Here is a 20835-nt window from a genome sequence, read left to right on the forward strand (position 1 = left end):
TTAGACGTTCTTCACTAAATGGGGCATTTCCATCGTCGCTGTCTACTTGGTGAAAAGTCCACACCCTTAAGCCCAGTCTTTCTTTTTTTATGTGCTGAAAGGTATCAGTGAGATGCCAGGAATGGGAGAAGTCACTAGAGAAGCCCCTTGGAAGTCTGCAGCATGTCATGTTCATTTACGGTGTCTAAGCTGCTTCATTGATACAGGCACATGTTAAGATGTGTATTAGGAACAATGGCTTTACAATAATGCCTATTTTAGTAGGGATTTTCTGCCCACAATTTGTAAAAAATCTGTCTAATAATTTTACCAAGCTTAACCTTCTCTTTTTTTTTTTTTTTTTTTTTTTTTGTGACGGAGTCTCACTCTGTCGCCCAGGCTGGAGTGCAGTGGTGCGATCTCGGCTCACTGCAAGCTCTGCCTCCTGGATTCACGCCATTCTCCTGCCTCAGCCTCCCGAGTAGCTGGGACTACAGGTGCCCGCCACCATGCCCAGATAATTTTTTGTATTTTTAGTAGAGACGGGGTTTCAGCATGTTAGCCAGAATGGTCTCGATCTCCTGACCCCGTGATCTGCCTGCCTCGGCCTCCCAAAGTGCTGGGATTACAGGCATGAGCCACCGTGCCCAGCCTTAACCTTCTCTTATAGGGCCTGGTAACTCACCAGAAGCGAATGAATAAAATAAACACTGCATTGAAAACATGAACTGTGATTTTATCGTATTTTCCTGTAAAGTACTGTTGGCAAGAATGGCATCTAAAATTATTTGAATCAAAATCTTCACTAAACCGTAATTCACTAGATGCCAGTTGCAGAAGAAAATGGTGAAATGGATGCCAATTTAGCCTTTATTCTGTAATTCTAGACTGCGCAAAGCTGCGCCCGAGTCCCGTTTTCTGTGAGTTCCACACACTGGCTAGCCTTGGTCTTGAGGACTTTACACACAGGTCTGGGTGGTGATAAACTCATGAAGGGTGTCTTGGAAAGGGAGGGGCTGTTCTGGCTGGAATCACAGGTAGAACGCAGTGCTCCCACCAGACACTAGCTCATTGCTGCTTTCCTGGTTGCACGAACAGAACCTCCTGTCTTTAGTTAGGGGAATAGAAAAGCTCTGGGGAGTGAACCCGAGGGTGTGGAGGGTCATCATCCCGTGCGGGAGGAGGGTTGGCGGGGTCTCTGCCGTTCTGGGTTGAAGGGCTCGTGGAGGGTGTGGAGGACCATCATCGTCCCGTGCGGGAGGAGGGTTGGTGGTGTGTGTGCAGTTCTGGGTGGAAGGGCATGTGAAGAGGGCAAACTGGGCTTTTGATTTCTGTCTTCCCTGAGTCCTGAGTGAGTCACTCCATGGTCCCCCACCCTCCTCCATAGAGTGCTCAGGGTCGACCCAGAAAAGACCAGTTACCCCCTGTTCTCCCCTCCACTACCCCCACGTTTGGTTGCACAGACTGAAGGGGTGACCTAGCAGATACCTGTGGGGGTCCAGACCTTGGGAGAGGGAAGTTCTTGGGGGTCAGCCGGTAGCCCTGTTCAAGGCAGACCTTAGAGGAGTCTTGAGCATGCATTCTTTACTTCTCAACTTTTGGCCATCTTAGCTTTTTCCTTGGTACTTTATTTTTTATTTTTAAATTAATTAATTTAAACTTAAGTATTATGTGGAAACGATCCAGAGGGCCTTGGGTCTCTCTTCCTCCCATCGCTCCTGCAGGGGTAGCTGCTGTTTCTGATTCAGGACTCTGCTTCCTAAGCATGAGGCTCTGTTGCTGTCCCTTGATGCGTAAGTTTCAGATGTGTGAGCCCCATCACTGTTCATCAGGTGGGGTACTGTGATGACTTTCCCTCGAAATGGTGTTACTACGAAAGCCAGCGGTTGCTCTGTGCCCTCCAGCAGCTCCGTAAGATGCTCTCAGTACAGTCTGCCTGCCACGGAACTGTTCCCTGCCATGTTCCCTCCCTGCCATGTTCCCTGGACCCTCCTCCTCCATGTTGCTCATTCTGTGCCTGCTCTAAACTGCTCTCCTGGGACGGCCTTTGCCGCTCGCCTGGGTTGGATGCCAGGATTCATGGATCTTCAATTTTTCTCTTTGCTGGTTTTGGTGGAACGTGTCCTCCAGTGGCTCTCTGAGAAAGGCAATATATTAACTGGAATAAAGGCTCAGCTGCCGCCCAAACAGCTTGGCTTCAACAAGAGAGAGGACTTTTTCTTTTTTTTTTTTTGACCTAACAATGGAGCTGTGAGCGATCCACGGCTGATAGGCAGCCCGGTGGTGCTGGGGACCCTGGCTTCTGCTGCCCTGTGGCTCCGCCAGCCCTTGGGTGCCCTCTTGGTGAGCCACATGTTGCCCGTCTCTTCATCAGCGTCCAGCCCCAAAGGGGTGGAGGGCATGTTGGAAACTGCACCCTCCCCTTTTGGCCACAATGTCCTCATGTGGCCACATCTGTGGGTGGGTGAGTGCCGCTGGTCAGACGCGTCTGTTAGACACTGGAGTGACTGATGAAGGAAGGATAGTCTCTGTCGTGGGGCCTAGAGAGTCTTCTTCCTGAGCTTTGCGCGTCTGAAATGACTTCTGGCTGAGCAGGGCGTTCTAGGGGGAAGCGTTCCTTACAGGGCTTGGAAGCCTTTGTTCCATGTCTTCTGGCTTCTGAGGTTTTTGCTGAGAAATTCAGGGACTGTAGATTTTCCCTCCACTTTCTGGCCGCAACCTCTGCCTGTCTGCTGGCCTGATCTTCCCTCCCCATTCCAGCCTTCAGCCCTTGGCCTATCCTTGATCTTCCAGGGACTTTTTATTACTAACCTGTTTATCTGGATAGCAAATCACATGGTTTGCAGTTTCTGGGTGTTTCTTCCAAGTGAAGTGACATCCTTCTCCACCCCTGTCCCCCAGACACCACCAGCTTAGCAGCCGCAGGTGATTGTGCTGTGCACTCACATTGAGAGCCATGACTCTGGCTCACTGGGGTCACCCCAAGTGTTTGGTAGGTTGGAAGGGGCTCAAGAACTTGCACTGCCCCCTTGCTCCTTGCGATGTTGAGGCTACTGGTCTGGAGTCCCCACTCGGCCGTGTCACGTCTCTCTCAATCTCTGCACTCTAGGTCACCCTTCCCAGGCAGTTTTGTCAGGCAGGTTCACCTCATGTAATTAAAAAGTTTTAATTTCATCCATGGACAGCTTTTTAAAAAATTTGTGTGGGTACATAGTAGGTATATATATTTATGGGATACATGAGATGGTTTGATACAGGCACACGATATGAAATTAGTACGTCGGCCGGGTGCGGTAGCTCACGCCTGTAATCCCAGCACTTTGGGAGGCCAAGGTGGGTGGATCACTTGAGGTCAGGAGTTCGAGACCAGCCTGGCCAACATGGTAAAACCCTATCTCTACTAAAAATACAAAAATTAGTTGGGTGTGGTGGCGGGTGCCTGTAATCCCAGCTGCTTGGGAGGCAGAGGCGGGAAAATCACTTGTGCCCAGGAGGCAGAGGTTACAGTGAGCCAAGATCATGTCACTCCAATCCAGTCAGCCTGGGTGACAGAGCAAGACTCTGCCTCGAAATAAAGAAATAAAGGGAGAGAGAGAGAGAGAGGCAGGGAGGGAGGGAGGGAGGGAAAGAAAGAAAGAAAGCACATCATGGGGAATGGGGTATCCATTTCCTCAAGCATGTATCTTTTGTGTTACAAACAATCCACTTACACTCTTTTAGTTATTTTGAAATGTACAATTAAGTTATTATTGACTATGGTCACCTTGTTGTGCTGTCAAATAGTAGGGCTTATTCATTCTTTCTTTTTTTTTTTTTTTTTTTTTTTTTTTTTGAGACGGAGTCTCACTCTGTCGCCCAGGCTGGAGTGCAGTGGCGCCATCTCGGCTCACTGCAAGCTCCGCCTCCCGGGTTCACGCCATTCTCCTGCCTCAGCCTCCTGTGTAGCTGGGACTACAGGCACCCGCCACCATGCCCGGCTAATTTTTCTGTATTTGTAGTAGAGACGGGGTTTCACCGTGTTAGCCAGGATGGTCTCGATCTCCTGACCACGTGATCCGCCCGCCTTGGCCTCCCAAAGTGCTGGGATTACAGGCTTGAGCCACCGCGCCCGGCCTCTTTCAATTTTTTAATACCCGTTAACCATCTCCCCTGGCCCCTGCTAACCACCCATCCTGTGGTTAGCTTTGGAGCCTTCCCCTCCATCTCAGGCTCCTTCCTGGGCCACCAGCTCTACCGAGGGAGACGCAGCCGCCTTTTGCTTAGAGCCAGCCCTTCCTCTCCATCCTGCCCTCTTCTCGCTTCTCCGTCAGATCTGGTCTGTATGTCTCCTCCACTTGAGGTGATGGTGTTGGCCCCTCCCCTGAGAGGCTGAATCTGTGGCCTCATCTCTGCTGCCTATTAAGGTCACTTGGGGAACTCTTAAAACCACGGACACCCAGACCCCACCCGACAGGTGACCCAGACCCTGGGGGTGGGGGTGAGGGGTGTCCAGGAGCCGTAGTGTCCCAAGCTCCCCAGGGAATTCTCGGGGACAGGCTGGGGCAGCACTGCCGCGGTAAACATCCTACCCTGGGAAAGAGAAACGGCTGTGAGAAAGGGGCGCTCCTGGACTCGTGTGTCCACGAGTGTGTTTCCCTTCTTCTCAGCAAGTTTCCCAGTTCTGAAATCCATCTTGTCATCTTCCTGGGTACCCTTAAGTGAGCAGCCTAGTACCCATTTTGGGCTATTTTGAGAAGCTGGAAGAAGAACCTCATTCCTACAGTTAATTACTGTGATCCTCCCTGAATTATACCACAAGAGACCCCAACAGCTGGGGACGGAAGGAGTTGAGATACCTTGAGGGGCAGATTGAACCTTGCGGACAGCAGCACCTCCAGCCCTGCCTTGGACCAGTTTTGTGGGGGAACTGGCCCGGCTGGCACCCCCCAACACTGCACATTTGTGATACGTCAGCCTGTCTCTCTCATTTCAGCCTAGATGTGGCCCTCATGGGGCCCTTGTCCAGGGGATGATCCAGGTTGTTCCGGTTGCTTCTCCGGTTCCTGTATCAGGGTCTTTAGAGCGTGAGGGGAATCTATTCCGAGGGCGGGCACGGGTTGTTCTCTGGCTTAGAAAAGAACCTCAAAATGTATTGATCACATCAGCTCTGAGTAAAAACTAACTGCTCTGAAACAGAAGTCAAGGTGGGTATCCTCATCGGGAGGGCTTGCTCGGCTCCCACGGTACTGGGAAGCACAGGATGGAGCGTGTGGCAGGGAAGAGGGGCCACAGTAGAGTTTCCTAAACTCATCTGAGCCTTAGAAACCATCTTAGTGCTCGTTAAAAATGCAGATTCCGGCTGGATGCGGTGGCTTACACCTGTAATCCCGGCACTTTGGGAGGCCAAGGCAGGTGGATAACTTAAGGTCAGGAGTTCAAGACCAGCCTGGCCATCATGATGAAATTTTGTCTCTACTAAAAATACAAAAATTAGCCGGGTGTAGTGGCAGGTGCCTGTAATCCCAGCTACTTGGGAGGCTAAGGCAGGATAATCACTTGAACCTGGGAGGTGGAGGTTGCAGTGAGCCAAGATCACACCACTGCACTCCATCCAACCTGGGCGACGGAGCAAGACTCTGTCTCAAAAAGCAACAACAACAACAACAACAAAACAAACAGATTCCCCGGCCCTTCTCTTGGAGGTTTTGCTGCAGCAGGGCTGGGCTGGGGCCCAGAAACCTGTATTTTTAGCAACAAGTGCCCTGGGTGGCTCTGATGATTCAGGGGCCTCAGAAACCCACAGCTAGAGTGTAGGTTTGTCTCAGTGAATCCAGCAACCATGTCCCCACGTCCAGCAATCTCCCACCCATGTCCCTGGACCTCTCCAGAGCATTGGACACCACTGACCTGGTCACCCTGAGGTCCCCTCACAGGATTTCAGGCCATTATGCTTTCCAAGTCCTTCATCCTCCCACACCAGTGGGCACCAGGGCGGCTGGGGAATGGGCCTGGGTGTCTGAATGTTGATTGCACCCCGAGTGGTTCTGCCTGCACCAGGGTGAGGACCCTGGAGCTCTCCAGAGGCTCTGCCTCCTCCTCTTTCACCTGCCCCTGAGTGTGGGTGTGCCCCTGAGGTCTTCCCTCACCCTCTTCCCGCCTTTTCTCCTGGGAGCTCACCTGACCCCACGGCCTCAGCTCCCACCTCCAAGTGGCAACTGACAGATTTTCTAATATCCAGCTCAGTCGTTACTCCCAAGCCCCGGCAGCCTGTGGCAGCTTCACCTTGGACCTGCTCTTCCTCCGGATTCCCCACGTGCTGTCCTCCTCCTAACTTCTTTTTTTTTTTTTTTTATTAATTTTTTTTGCACACAAAAACAATAAACATTTTCTAAAAATACATACAAACAAAAAGATGCGTATCAAACATATTAGGAAGGTTGCACATGGGAAGTCGGGGAATAAAAATGGGGGGTGGGAGTTAAAATAAATGGGAGAGGGACTTTATGTGGATCAGTGATAATAACTCAATCCTCTATTTGACAAAGAAGAGGGAGAAGGAAGAGGAAGAGAAAGAAAGTGGGATAAAGGATCAGAAAGGGAGGAAAATAGAAAAAATTAGAGTATGACTCCAGGGTAGACCTGTTTTGTTGTCACTGAGTTGGTTGGTTGGTTTGTCTGTTGTATTTTTCATGTTTCGCCAAGTTGGCCAGACTGGTCTCGAACTCCTAGCCCGAAGTGATCAACCCGCCTCGCCCCCCAGAGTGCCGGGACCACAGGCGTGAGCCACCACGACCAGCCCCTACATTGCTTCTGGCCTCCGTGGTAGACCTCCCAGACGGGGCGGCCAGGCAGAGACGCTCCTCACTTCTTCCCAGACGATAGGTGGCCGGGCAGAGGCGCTCCTCACTTCCCAGACGATGGGTGGCCGGGCAGAGGCGCTCCTCACTTCCCAGACGATGGGTGGCCGGGCAGAGGCGCTCCTCACTTCTTCCCGGACGGGGCGGCCGGGCAGAGGCGCTCCTCACTTCCCAGATGATGGGTGGCCGGGCAGAGGCGCTCCTCACTTCCCAGACGATGGGTGGCCGGGCAGAGGCGCTCCTCACTTCTTCCCGGACGGGGCGGCCGGGCAGAGGCTCTCCTCACTTCCCAGACGGGGCGGCCGGGCAGAGGCGCTCCTCACTTCCCAGACGGGGTGGCCGGGCAGAGGCGCTCCTCACTTCCCAGACGGGGCGGCCGGGCAGAGGCGCTCCTCACTTCCCAGATGATGGGTGGCCGGGCAGAGGCGCTCCTCACTTCCCAGACGATGGGTGGCCGGGCAGAGGCGCTCCTCACTTCCCAGACGATGGGTGGCCGGGCAGAGGCGCTCCTCACTTCCCAGATGATGGGTGGCCGGGCAGAGGCGCTCCTCACTTCCCAGACGGTGGGTGGTCGGGCAGAGGCGCTCCTCACTTCCCAGACAGTGGGTGGTCGGGCAGAGGCGCTCCTCACTTCCCAGACGATGGGTGGCCGGGCAGAGGCGCTCCTCATTTCCCATACGGGGTGGCCGGGCAGAGGCGCTCCTCACTTCCCAGACGGGGTGGCCGGGCAGAGGCGCTCCTCACTTCCCAGACGGGGCAGCCGGGCAGAGGCGCTCCTCACTTCCCAAATGATGGGTGGCCGGGCAGAGGCGCTCCTCACTTCCCAGACGATGGGTGGCCGGGCAGAGGCGCTCCTCACTTCCCAGACGATGGGTGGCCGGGCAGAGGCGCTCCTCACTTCCCAGACGGGGCAGCCGGGCAGAGACGCTCCCCACCTCCCAGACGGGGCGGCGGCCAGGCAGGGGCTGCAATCCCAGCACCCTGGTAGGCCAAGGCAGGCGGCTGGGCGGCGGAGGCTGCCGCGAGGCCAGACCACGCCACCGCACTCCAGCCCGGGTAACACCGAGCACCGGGTGAGCGAGACTCCGTCTGCAGTCCCAGCACCTCAGGAGGCTGAGGCGGGCAGAGCACTCGGCGTCAGGAGCTGGCGACCAGCGTGGCCAAGATGGCGAACGTGTGCCTGCAGCCAAAGGAGAAAAGGCAGGCAGCGGTGGCGCGCGCTGGCAGTCCCAGGTAGTCTGCGGCGCGGGCAGCAGGGAGCCGAGTAGATTGCAGCCTGGGCCACAGAGGGAAAGGGAAGTATGAAAGAAAGAAAAAGAAAGAAAGAAAGAAAGAAAGGAGGGAGGGAGGGAGGGCAGGCAGGCAGGCAGGCATCTCCTCCTAACTTCTGAAGGTGATGTGTGAACGGTGCCCTGAGGCTGCGGCCTGTGGCAGCCCTCACCTAACCTAAACTCTCTGGGCCTCTGTCTCCTCCCCACCAGTGAGATAATGCAGGGATTACAAATAAACGAGATAACACAGGGAAGGCAGTACATGGGAGGCATTTAAGAAAGATCAGTTACTTTCATAACTTTTATTACATTCACTTTATTAGTTTTATTATTGCAGACATAGAGAATGTTCTGCTCCGTGGAGATCTCAAGCTTTTTTCTCATATCCAGGGGAGCGTTTACAAAATAGGATCACGCACTTGACCACAAAGAGCGTTTTAATTATAATTTCCCTAAAGTGACACCCATTAAGCCTAAGCCTCCTTAACGAGAACATAGTCCCTGGAAATGCAACACTTCTGCAAATAACTGCCGGCCAAAGAAAAAGTAACATCTGGACTTATGATTATGTAGAAGATAATGAAAACTGAATACTTCCTATCAAAATCAGGAGGAGATAGCTAAAGATGTTTTTGGAGTAAAAGTGACAAACTTTGAGCTTATTACTTAAAAGGAAAAATAAAAAATACCTAAGTGTTGGAACTGGAAAAAAAAAAAAAAACAAAATCCACCCACAGGAAGGAGGCGGAAGGACTCAGGGCAGGAGCAGGCCGACTTCATGTCTGTGTCTGGGACTCTGGGTCCCTCCTCTCCCCATATCTTGGAGCTGTCCTCGCAGCCCCCTACTGCAATCCCCCAAATCCAAGTCTTTACCACCACAGAACCTGTAAAGTTTGGGCCATCAGAGCTTGTTCTGCTGTCCCGTCCAAGTCCAAGCACTCTCTAGTTGCAGCCTACTGGGCACTGCCCTGGTACCTCGTTTGCAGAATGTGGGTGTGAGGTCATCACTGAGCCCCTTAACTGGGATGACTCGGCCTTTGCTGCTGAGGCTGGAGACCAGGTCTGTTTTGCCTGCTCTGCCAGCCCCAAGTCACAGTGTGCACACCTGGGTCAAGGGAGTAAATGAAAGCCGAGAGGGCGAACATGACTGTTGATCAGCCTTGGTGGGGAGTGCTGTCATAGCAGAAAATAGTGGCCAGGATGTAGTGGTTTTCTGTTCTGTGCTATCTTCAGTCTACAAATAAGTTTATCAGTAAAGAGCCACTGACCGCGCCAGCTATGACAGTCTAGGAGGGTCTAGGGAGATGTACTGGCTGTGCTGGGAGCACTCTGTCCTGTCGCTGTTCCCTCCGCCCAGTTGCTTTTCCCTCCGTCCAGTTGCTGTTCCCTCCACCTGGTTGCGGTTCCCTCCGCCTTTTGCAGTTCTCTCCACCTGGTCGTGGTTCTCTCTGCCTGGTTCCGGTTCTCTCTGCCTGGTTGCAGTTTCCTCCACCTGTTGATGTTCCCTCTGCCTGGTCTTGGTTCCCTCCGCCTGTGGCTGTTCCTTCTGCCTGTTGCGGTTCCCTCTGCCCGGTTGTAGTTCCCTCTGCCTGGTTGTGGTTCCCTCTGCCGTGTTGTAGTTCCCTCTGCCCAGTTGTAGTTCCCTCTGCCCGGTCGCAGTTCCCTCCACCTGTGGCTGTTCTTCTGCCTGTTGCAGTTCGCTCTGCCCGGTCTCAGTTCCCTCTGCCTGTTGCAGTTCCCCCTGCCTGGTCGTGGTTCCCTCCGCCTGTTGTGGTTCCCTCTGCCTGTTGCTGTCCCCTCCTCCTGTTGCTGTTCCCTCTGCCTGGTTGCTGTTCCCTCCACCTGTTGCTGTTCTTGTTCCCTCTGCCAGGGTCTTGGTTCTTTCTCTCTACCTGGGTTACCCAGACAATGCAAGGCTGCGTGTGTTTTTCTCCTGGTCTCTGAAGAGAAGGAAAGAGACCTCTCATGAGCAGTCTGTATAAATTAGACTGCCTCCGCTTACCTTTTATTCCAAAGCACCATCACTTGACACACTTTCCTATGACCTCTGTCTGTCTGTTCACTGCTGCGTTCCCACTTAGCACAGGGCCTGGCATGGAGTCAGCACTCAGTAGCTGAATGACTGGACTGGGAAAAATGAAGGTCCTGCGTGAGAAGGACTGTGGACTGTGCTGGCCCTGTGCAGTCAGCCCCACCCAGAGGATTGTGCCAGGCTGCACGTGTACTGCACGTGAGAAACACGTAATGACCATTCTGTAACTCGAGAACCAGTGACCAGGCACCTCCTATGTGCCGAGCCCCTCCGTGCTCCACCAGGGACGCTGTGAACAAGACACAGCCCTGCTGGTCGGTTGGGAGTCAGACCTCCTGCGACAAACATCCATGCAGGTGTCTAGCTGCTGGGGAGCCAAACAACGCTGCTAGGGGTCTTGAGGCCAGGGGACAGCACAGCTTAGCCTGAGACTATAGGAGGAGGCGGAGGAAAGAGAAGGCAGAGAAAACATGGGAGGGAGCACAAGTGAGGCCTCCACCAAGACGCTCTTGTTCACTTGGTCTTCTTGGGGCAGTTTTGAAAAAACAATCTTTTGCACCTGCAGGAGGAGTTGACTTTCACTGAAAAGTGCAAAAGAGGGCACAGTTGCTCTTTTCCAATTCTGTGACCTTCCGGAGCCCCCACTGCTACGTGGAACACAACACACCAGACCCTCAGCGTTGGGTCGAGGAAGGAAAGAGATAGATGAAGAGCTGTTCCCTACTCTTGAGGAACTTCTGATCTAGGGGGGTCAAGAGGTGAACAAACACTTTGGGACACCGCTTTCTTCCTCGTGAAGCTGAGTGGCACAGGCTGCAGTTAAATTCCTTCTAGTACTCACCTTCTAGGATCTTGGTGTTTGAAAACATCGTTCTCCATGTTCTTCTGTTCTGAAGAACAGCTTCACGTCCATCCTGATGCTTCAGCGGGGGAGTGGGACGTGGGGACTGGTGAACTTGAACCTTGAACCCCGAGATGGTGTCAACCCTGAAAGCCTGAGCATGGGATTCATATCACTCCAGTCCAGGCATCCTACAGGCGCCTGTCCCAGAAACTCACTTTGTCCTGCCCACACTGGGTCCTCCTCTCAGCCGGGTCCCTGGTGGCCAGCACGTCATCCCTCTCAAATCATGGGGCACTGACCCCTTTCCAGAAATACAGAGTATTTGGTTGAGGTCATGCCATGAACCGTAAGAACGTCCTTCTCTACCTGTGTATGGGTCGGGTGGGGGTGTTTTTCTTTTCTTTTTTTTTTTTGGTGCCACATTGTCCAGCCTGTGCTTTTCTCTTTAGCTGTGGTCGCCAGGGGCATGCGTGGCAGATACCCACTGACAACATTTCCCTGTTCCAAGTGATGAACACAAACTCTTCAACAGGAACGTCCCCTGGACTCTTGGAAGGAAACGGACACCCCACCAAAATTTCTGGGCCTTCCAGGAAGCGACCTTGCTTTGGTAGCCTCCAGGCTGAGGCCGCAGCCTCTCACTGGCCTGTCCTTCTTAGGGGTGGGCCTGGGGGCTCGTGTGTAGCTGCAGCCTCCTCTTGCTTGGGCCTCCATGGCAGTTGGGATGCAAAATCCATCTACCCTTTCTCTGCTTCCTTATTTTGAAAGTGAAGCGTGGATACTCAAACATCAGGAAGCAGTCAAGACCTCCCCGCTTCCCTGCTTCAGACTCTATAGAGTGTGAGGAATCAATGGGCATGAGCAGCTCTTGGCCCTTCTCCCTGGGTCTGTGATGCTCCCAGACGTCCGGGAACCACTTAGTGAGTATTCCTCTGTCCGTGGTCCCAGCCACAGAACCTGGGAGGGAGAGGCCAGGGCTGTCTTGCAGGCCCTCACTCAACTGGATCTTTTCAGAACTCTTGTAATTACTAACGGGTGGGGTATTTAAAACAAGATGAAGTTACTATCATTTTCTTAATATAGGAGGCTGGCGCCCACGCTCCGTCAGTTGGGATTAAATATAGAAATGGGGGCATCTCAGATTGCCGCCCACAGAACAGCGGCACACGGGCTCCGAGCTGTGAACTGCCGCCTTGGGCTTGCAGGCAAGCCTGACCCAGTCACGAGCCAGGCCTTGGGAGAAGAAAATGAAGCCTTATTTTTAAGCCAGTTGACAGATCAATACTTAAAAACAAACAAAAACCACAAAACAAAAACCTGTAAGCAGTTAAATGTTACAGTTAAAAATACCTTTGGTACCTAACATGTGTATACATTAGTGGCCAAGAAAGTCTTGTTTTTTTCCTCGTAATTCTTGAAATAAATGCAGCTCCAAGGACGGCGGTTCCTACAATTTTGTTGTCATCTTTTAAATTACAGATCTTGGGAAATGAGGACGGCCTGTGGTGGACTGTAATGTGCCAAAGTTATTTTCCAATGTCGGCAGCAGCCGTTGTGCCTGCGGTGGGGGAAATTGATGAGGCTTTTCAGTAGGAACCTGGAAAGAAGCATCTTGGAAAAAACTCGGGCACTCGATATTTTAAATACAGTGGAAGAAAGTGAAAGGGAGACGGTGACTTCCAGCATCAGAGCAGGGGTAGCTCCCTCTGGCAAGGCAGGGGCCCAGGTGGGCAGTGGTGGCAAGAAAGGCAGTTGTGAGGCAGGCACTATGTTTTTCTGGGTTGTTTTCTGAAAATTTAGTTTTCTCAATTAACACATTGATTGTAGTGTCTTGTGTGTGCTGTAGTGTCTTGTGTGTAGACACAGGCATTGTGTGGTAGCGGTCTTTACACGCAGGCCACGATGGGCACCTGACTTTCTAATGATCTCACTTCTGCAGGGACCATCTGACCTCACTGCTCTCTCTCGGTGGCAGGTAACCAGCAGGCTTGGCACCAGGCCCTACAACAAGATGCCCAGGGTTGTGTCTCGCCAGTAGGAGAGGGCTTGTGATCAACAGTGGTTGATTAAAATCTCAGCTTTTATGAGATCACTTTCCTTCCCTCTAAGTAGCCAGCAGAGTTCAGCTGACACACAGACCATGGTTTTTCTATATTTTTCTCAAGCCCACTGGATCGACACTAAAAAGTGCGTTTGTGGAAACACAGACTGGGGTGGGTGGAAGCTGAGGCACTGGTTTCTTGCCAGGTCCGTCTTCTCGGGTGGGTTTCTGCTCCCACCTCTGATCCTGTTGCCTCTGCCTCAACACCTGCAGGGCCCGGGAGCCTTCGCTGTTGCAAGGCCAAACGCTTGGTTTTTGGACTGTTCTAATTGTTTCCCCGAGAAAGGTTATCTCCTGAGTCATAAAATTGGCCTTGAGTTGGCCCAGGATCCTACTATGACTTCTCTGGGAGTTGCAGATGACCTGAAGTGGACAAAGATCCTTCCAGATGAGATCCTTTGGGAGCTCAGAGCCCTCCCGCCTGCTGCCCTGGCCAGTGTCTGTGAGGCCCGCCCAGGTCTTGAAAGACCTCCTTGTCTGCCAGAGTCAGGATGCTACACCGTCCTGATTTCCCACTGCTCGTGAGTCACTGTTCCTGGTCCTTGGAATAAAACTCCAGGTGTGGGGTATAATCTGATAATAGACACACATGGTGGGATTACGATAGCCCCCCTGGCCTGGGCCCTAGAATAGCATTGACTCCATCCACCAGTCTCGGCCTTTTCCATCGTTGGTATAAAGTTGTTGTTTCATAGCAGGTCTGCTGCTGATCTAAACTCTGCATGGTTTCCCAGGCTGGTGTGTGTGTGCTGGCTGCTGGGGCTGGAGGAGGCTGTCCCTGTAAATGTCACTGTCCAGCTCACACAGCAAGATCATTTTGAGTGTGGGCTTGGTGTTTTGGCCGGTCATCAAGCTCACCTGGCTTTGGGGTTTCTGGGACTGGATGAGCTTTTCCTGCCCTCATCTGTGACTAATTCTTGACGCAAATTGTTGCCTGAAGGAGCCGCATACTTTGTGGCTGGGGCAGCTTGCTTGGGCTGATTGTGACCTGTTAGTCAACCTACATTCATTCATCGATTGATTCATTCATTCAGCAACCATTTCCTGAGCACCAGATACCAGCTTCGTGTTGGGTCAGGGACACAGGGACAACGAGGCAGGTCCTCACCCAGTGCAGGCGTCCATGTCACACCATGCAGTGTGGTCTGGGGGTGCTGTGTGGAGCCTGCAGGAGCATTGGGGTGGTGAAGGGGGTATTCGCGCACCAGGCACTCAATAGCCGCTCACATCTTCCCCTCGGGGTTGACTGTCATGTGCTTTGGATCCTGTGAGGTTTTCAGTAACATGGGGTGCCTTGTGGAGTCTCATACCAACAAGGTAGCCTTTTGGATAAATGGGGCAAACCCTGGTTTGAAGGAGCTGATTACAACTCCTTCCATTTATTCTCTCATTCTGCTTTCCAGGGTGGACGAACAAGGGGTTAATTGTAGGCACTTCCTAAGTTCTAACATTAACTCCAACACAAACCCTTCCTTTCCCTCCTCCTTCCCCGACAGCTAAACCACCCTGAGTTGATGACACCAGCTGGTGGCCAGCACTGGGCACTCTGGGTCTGTGACTTTGAACGCTCCTTCCTGCAATCATCTTGGGAAGAATTCCACTCTGAACTTGATGTCACAGGACAGGATGGGGAGGCAGCATGGCATTGCCTCTGGTGGCCCAAGGTCAGGTCTGGCCCCATCCTACCCCTAGTGGTGTGACTTTGGAAACGTGACTCTCCATGTGTCTGGTTCCTGATTTGTAGAATGGAGACAGGGAGGCTGCTGCCTTGTCGGGTGCTGTCTGGTGAGACCCAGTGTTGGTCATTCTGTGTTTGTGGAGAGGGGCCGGCCGCGCATCAGGATAGGATGGTGTCTGGTGAGATTCCGTGTTTGTGGAGAGGGTAGGGGCTGGCCGCGCATCAGGATCAGGTGGGGTCTGGTGAGACTCCGTGTTTGTGGAGAAGGGCCGGCCACGCATCAGGATCGGGTGGGGTCCAGTGAGATTCCGTGTTTGTGGAGAGGGGCCAGCCGTGCATCACAGGATCAGGTGGGGTCCGGTGAGATTCCGTGTTTGTGGAGTGGGGCCGGCCGCGCGTCAGGATCGGGTGCTGTCCGGTGAGATTCTGTGTTTGTGGAGAGGGGCTGGTCATGCGTCAGGATTGGGTGCTGTCCAGTGAGATTCCGTGTTTGTGGAGAGGGGCCAGCCGTGCATCACAGGATCAGGTGGGGTCCGGTGAGATTCCGTGTTTGTGGAGAGGGGAGGGGCCAGCTGTGCGTCATGGACTCGGGCTGCCTCAGTGAACAGACAAAGTTCACGGCTCATGGCACTGACCTTGCAGCCAAGTTTCTCTATGTGACATGCTGGGCTGTGCCTGGCACCAGCTTCCCCAGCAATACCAGCTGCTGCCCTCGGCATCCAGCTCACGGCCCCCAGGCAGCATCAGGACCCTGTGTCCATGTGCTGTCCTGGCTCCTGATGCTAGGCTTTGGTGTCCCTTCCTTTCTTCGTTTCTCTCTCAAAAACTCCTGCCTTGTCCCTGGCTCATTTGTTCCTAGGAGGACCCTGACTAGCTGCTGGATGGCGACCTATCTCACCCTGGGGAAGGCCACATGTAGTGCACATTTGGTGATAAACTTCTCACATACTCCAGTTAACAATGTGTCTCCCCAGCACACACGGTCCTGCTGGAATCCTGCTGGCTCATCGTCATTCCTATGCTCAGCTGTTGTCACTTCATCACCAGGTCGCCATTTTCTGAATATAAATGGTTAGCATTTCATGGCAAATGCAGCTGGTCCTGGCCCCATCAGAGGCTGACAGCTTCTGTTGGCTGCCCAGGGCAGTATTTAGAGTTGGTCTGTGGGAAATGCCGTGGAATTCTGTGGCACACCTGTGCTGGCTGTGTGTGTGAGTGGGGCCACTAGTCCAGCTGTTGTGGTCACAAGTCAGTTTCTTTATGAGGCAGATCAACCTAGAAGAACTGTCTGTGGTCTCCAGTTCTGCCACTACTAAGCCTCTTAAACACACCCACACACGTGCCACACATACACACACATACGCACACACTTGCTCTCTCTCTCTCTCTCTCTCTCTCTCTCTCTCTCTGAAGCCATGACCTAGTACCTAGTCAGGAGGTGGCCGCGTGGGCCTCTCTGCCCTCTGTGTGTGGTGCCTAGTAAGGGGAGGCCAACTGTCCTCTGTGCCCTCTGTGTGTGGTGCCTGGTAAGGGGAGGCCAACTGTCCTCTGTGCCCTCTGTGTGTGGCGCCTGGTAAGGGGAGGCCGACTGTCCTCTGGATCCCTCCTTTGCCCACCTGAGCCAAGTGTGTGGGGTTCTCAGCCAGCATGTTACCTGGTGTTCTGAGCTATTTCATTTTTCTTTCCTTTTCTGTTCAGCTTCCAAACCTCAGATCTGTCCCCAAAGCCCTAAATTAAATTAGTGTTCAGCTCAACAGATGTCCACCAAATCCCCACATCCCATGATAGCAGCTGCCATTGCTGGCAGCCACATGGCCATCCCGTTTGCTCCTCAGTCACCTTGCCTGTGGGTGCCGTCACCTCCTCTGCCTGACAGACACAGAGCCCACGGCTCAGGGAGGGCAACCTGCCTGCCCAAGGTCACCCAGCCGGCAGTGGCGGAGGTGATGGGGACTCACTCCCAGCCAGGCTGCGGCAGTGACTCACACACTCTAGACAGGCACAGAGGGACTCAAGCCCCTCCAGGCATGGGCAATGGGGCAGGGGGATTCACACCAGGCCTCATTCCAGACTCTCCTCCTGAACCACACTGTGGTAGGGGGCACACTCACAGGTGGGTGTGGTTAATTCAGAAGCTGAGGCTGCCCCCTCCAAGGAAGCCCTCGATATTGACACACGGATGATCCTATTCTGTTTTGTATTTTCACTTCCTTGCCATCCTGGGCTAGGGACCTGGCCTGACCGTCCTCTACCCTGTGAGGCCTGGGCTTGCTGGGCCTTTATGGAGGCCCCTTGCCATGGGGGAGAGACCAGGAGAGCCTCGTGGTGGCTTAGCCAAGCTGCACCTTCTATTTCCAATAACAACGTAAAACCACCTTGCAGAACTGTGAGAGCCAAGCCGCCTGAAGCCCAGAGGTGCCCTGCCCTGCCTGGCACCCGGAGCGGCATCTTATTTGCCTGGGGGAGAAAATACGGTGCCTAGGATTCTTTCCCCTGCCAAACAGCTGTTGTCCCAGTATTTCACCTGCACTCTTTTTTTAGAATTGGACCTCCGTGTGACTTAGGGCCTCCGTTGTTCATTTGAAAATGGGGATGCTGATTGAAAAACGGAGATGCAGCTGGGCGCAGTAGCTCACACCTGTAATCCCAGCACTTTGGGAGACTGAGGCAGGTGGATCACTTGAGGTCAAGAGTTTGAGACCAGCCTGGCCAACATGGCGAAACCCCGATTCCACTAAAAAATACAAAAATTCGCTGGGCATGGTGACGGACTCCTGTAATCCCAGCTACTCAGGAGGCTGACACAGGAGAATCGCTTGAACCCGGGAGACAGAGGTTGCAGTGAGCCGAGGTTGCACCACTGCACTCCAGCCTGGGTGACAGAGAGAGACTCCTTCTCAAAAAGAAAAAGAAAGACAGGGATGCTGATGCCCCCAGCACAGGGTGAGCCAAACAGATGCGCCAGGTCTTTGAAAGGACAGGCAAAAGTGCAGTGAATGTGAACCTGGTCCGTCCTCACCTCACCTGTGCTACCTCATTTAGCAGCATCTTTTAGCTCCTGTGAGAAAAGTCATGGTAATAAAAACATAATGCTTTAATCAATAACACCTATGTCTCTGTTTTAGCTTTTTATTTTGGGAATGCTCAGATACACACAAAAGCAGAGTGTAGAGCATCCCAAGCCCCTGGGTATTCATCTCCCAGCACCAGCAATGGGCAACACCTGCCCGTTCCTGCCTCACCTCTTTCCCACTGTGGTATTTTGAAGCAGATCCCAGATATTGTATCTAAAAGATAACTTCCTACCTTGAACACCCGCAGTAGCGCTATCACATCCTCCCAAATACACTTATAAGTCCTTAGTATCGTCGAATACCCAATCAGTGTTCACATCTTCCCAGTTGCTCATCTTTTTCTCTAGTTGATAGAGTCCGGATGCCCACAAGATGTGTGCCTCTCATTAAGTGGATGTGTTTCTTGAAGAATGGGGTCCCCGTGGGGGGTACTAGGTAGGAGCTGAGCAGCAGGGGGCCCTGGCTGGCCTCTGCCCGGGGCCCCCACTAATTCTGCTCTTTGCAGCTTCACCTGCTGGATGCTGTGGGCATTTGATTCCCACCCTAAACGTGACTGTACAAGTCTGGTTTTCGCTTGTGGGATGGAGTCTGGTTTTCTGCCTCTCTCTGGATTTATTAGGAATCATTCTGTGTCCTTGGCTGGGTGCAGTGGCTCACGCCTGTAATCCCAGCACTTTGGGAGGCCCAAGTAGGCAGATAACCTGAGGTCAGGAGTTTGAGACCAGCCTGGACAACATGGCAAAACCCCGTCTCTACTAAAAATACAAAAATTAGTTGGGCATGGTGGTACGCATCTGTAATCCCAGCTACTAGGAGGTGGAGGCAGGAGAATAGCTTGAACCTGGGAGGCAGAGGTTGCAGGGAGCTGAGATTGCGCCACTGCACTCCAATCTTGGTGACAGAGCGAGACTCCATGTCAAACAAAAAAAAAAAAATCATTCTGTGTGCTAGGGTGAATGTACATAACTTTCTAAAATTTCTAATAGGTATTAAGTTGGTTAATATCACTTTGCTGCTTTTGTAAGTCAAATATGATTAACTATTGGCAATTTCATGAAGTTCAACCTAAGAAAATGTACATTTTAAGTTTTTAAGTGAAATAAGAGTCAGGAGCGGTGGCCTACTTTACTCCTGTAATCCCCGCACTTTGGGAGGCTGAAGCAGGAGGATCACTTGAGCTCAGGAGTTTGAGACCAGCCTGGGCAATATAGCAAGACCCCATCTCTACAAGAAAATAAAAAATAAATTTAAAAGTTATGGATGGGCGTGGTGGCTCATGCCTGTAATCTCAGCATTTTGGGAGGCCAAAGTGGGCGGATCATGAGGTCAGGAGTTCAAGACCAGTCTGGACAACATGGTGAAACCCTGTCTCTAGTAAAAATACAAAAAATTAGCTGGGCGTAGTGGCACGTGCCTGTAGTCCCAGCTACTTGGGAGGCTGAGGCAGGAGAATCGCTTGAACCCGGGAGGCAGAGGTTGCGGTGAGCAGAGATCGCACCAGTGCACTCCAGCCTGAGCAACAGTGCGAAACTCCGTCTCAAAAAAAAAAAAAGTTAAAAATTGAAATAATTGTAATATATGTGTTGTACCAGGGATGAGAACTGGGGGTGGGGGACCAGCACATGCACAGTGATGGTCCATCAAATAAGAGAGACTGAGTAAAAGCAGACATCTGCAGCCCGAGTATTCTCCAGTATTCTTTCAGTGAGTCTTTGTTTGATATAACAGCTGTACTGAAGATGATCCACATGCCACACATTTCACCTATTTAAAGTGTACTGGCCTGGCTCAGTAGCACGACTGTAATCCCAGCACTTTGGGAGGTGAGGTGGGCAAATCGTTTCAGTCCAGGAGTTCAAGGCCAGCCTGGGCAACATAGCGAGGCCCCATCTACAAAAAAAACAACATAGCGAGACCCCATCTACAACAATATTAGCCAGGTGTGGTAACATGTGCCTGTTATCCCAGCTACTTTGGAGGCTGAAGTAGGAGGATCACCTGAGCCTGGGGAGGTTGAGGCTGCAGTGAGCTGAGATCACATCACTGTACTCCAGCCTAGGTGACAAAGTGACACCCTGTCTCAAAAAAATAAAAATAAAGTGTATAAGTTGTTGATTTTTTTTTTTTTTTGTATATTCACAGAGTTGTGCAACTACTATTGCTGTCAATTTGAGAACATTATCATTACTCCTAAAAAGAGACCCTGTACCTATTAGTGGTCATTCCCATATCCCCCTAATCCGTTATCCCTAGGGAACCCCTAATCTACCCTCCGTCCTCATGGACTTGCCTATTCTGGGCTTTTCCTGTCAATGGCAGCATACAGTGTATGGTCTTTGGTGTCTGGCTCCTTTTGCTTTGCATAGCGTTTTCAACCTTCATTCCTAGTGCAGCATCTGTTGTTCCGTTGTATGGACAGGCCACATTTTGTTTCTCCATTCATCATGTGTGGACCTTTGAGTTGTTTCCACTTTTTGGCTGTTATGCGTACATGCTGCTGTGAAAGCTTTGTACAAGTTTCTGTTGAACATGTATTTCTTCTGGGTATCTACCTAGGAGCGGAATTGCTAGGTCATACGATCCCTCTGTGTTTAGCCTCTTGTGAACCTTCAAACTGTTTCCAAAGCACCTGCACCGTCTTTGGCTCCCATTGGCAGTGGAGGAGGGTTCCAGTTTCCCCCACATCCTCGCTGTTGTTCTGTGACTTTAGGATTGCAGCCATCCCAGTTGATATTGTAACAAAACTTGCCCAGCAGGGTGAGATACCTGTAGAGGACAGGAAAAGGGCTGTTTTGTTAGTGGCTTGGCATATCAGCCATGGTCGTTTTTTTCAAAAGCTCCTGAGGAAGCCTTATGTAGCATGTGAGCCATAGCACGTGCGGCCGAGCACCCTGCACCCCTGCTGGCCACGGCCTCTGCTGGTGGCTAGTGGGAGGGGAGGGCTTGAGTTGTAACTTGTTTCCAGGATGTGAAATAGTCTCCTCTGCCTCCATGTCTCATCTGCCACATGCCCCTTTCTC

General features: G+C 52.3%; 1 protein-coding gene across 5 annotated transcripts in view; it reads left to right on the forward strand.

The window, feature by feature from the left end:
• ACOT7 (acyl-CoA thioesterase 7) overlaps positions 1-20835 on the forward strand; it is a 130941-nt gene that overhangs the window by 78405 nt on the left and 31701 nt on the right. The window lies entirely within an intron of this gene.

Source organism: Symphalangus syndactylus, chromosome 22 (genome assembly GCF_028878055.3).
Source record: "Symphalangus syndactylus isolate Jambi chromosome 22, NHGRI_mSymSyn1-v2.1_pri, whole genome shotgun sequence".
In the NCBI taxonomy this organism is placed as follows: Eukaryota; Metazoa; Chordata; class Mammalia; order Primates; family Hylobatidae; genus Symphalangus; species Symphalangus syndactylus.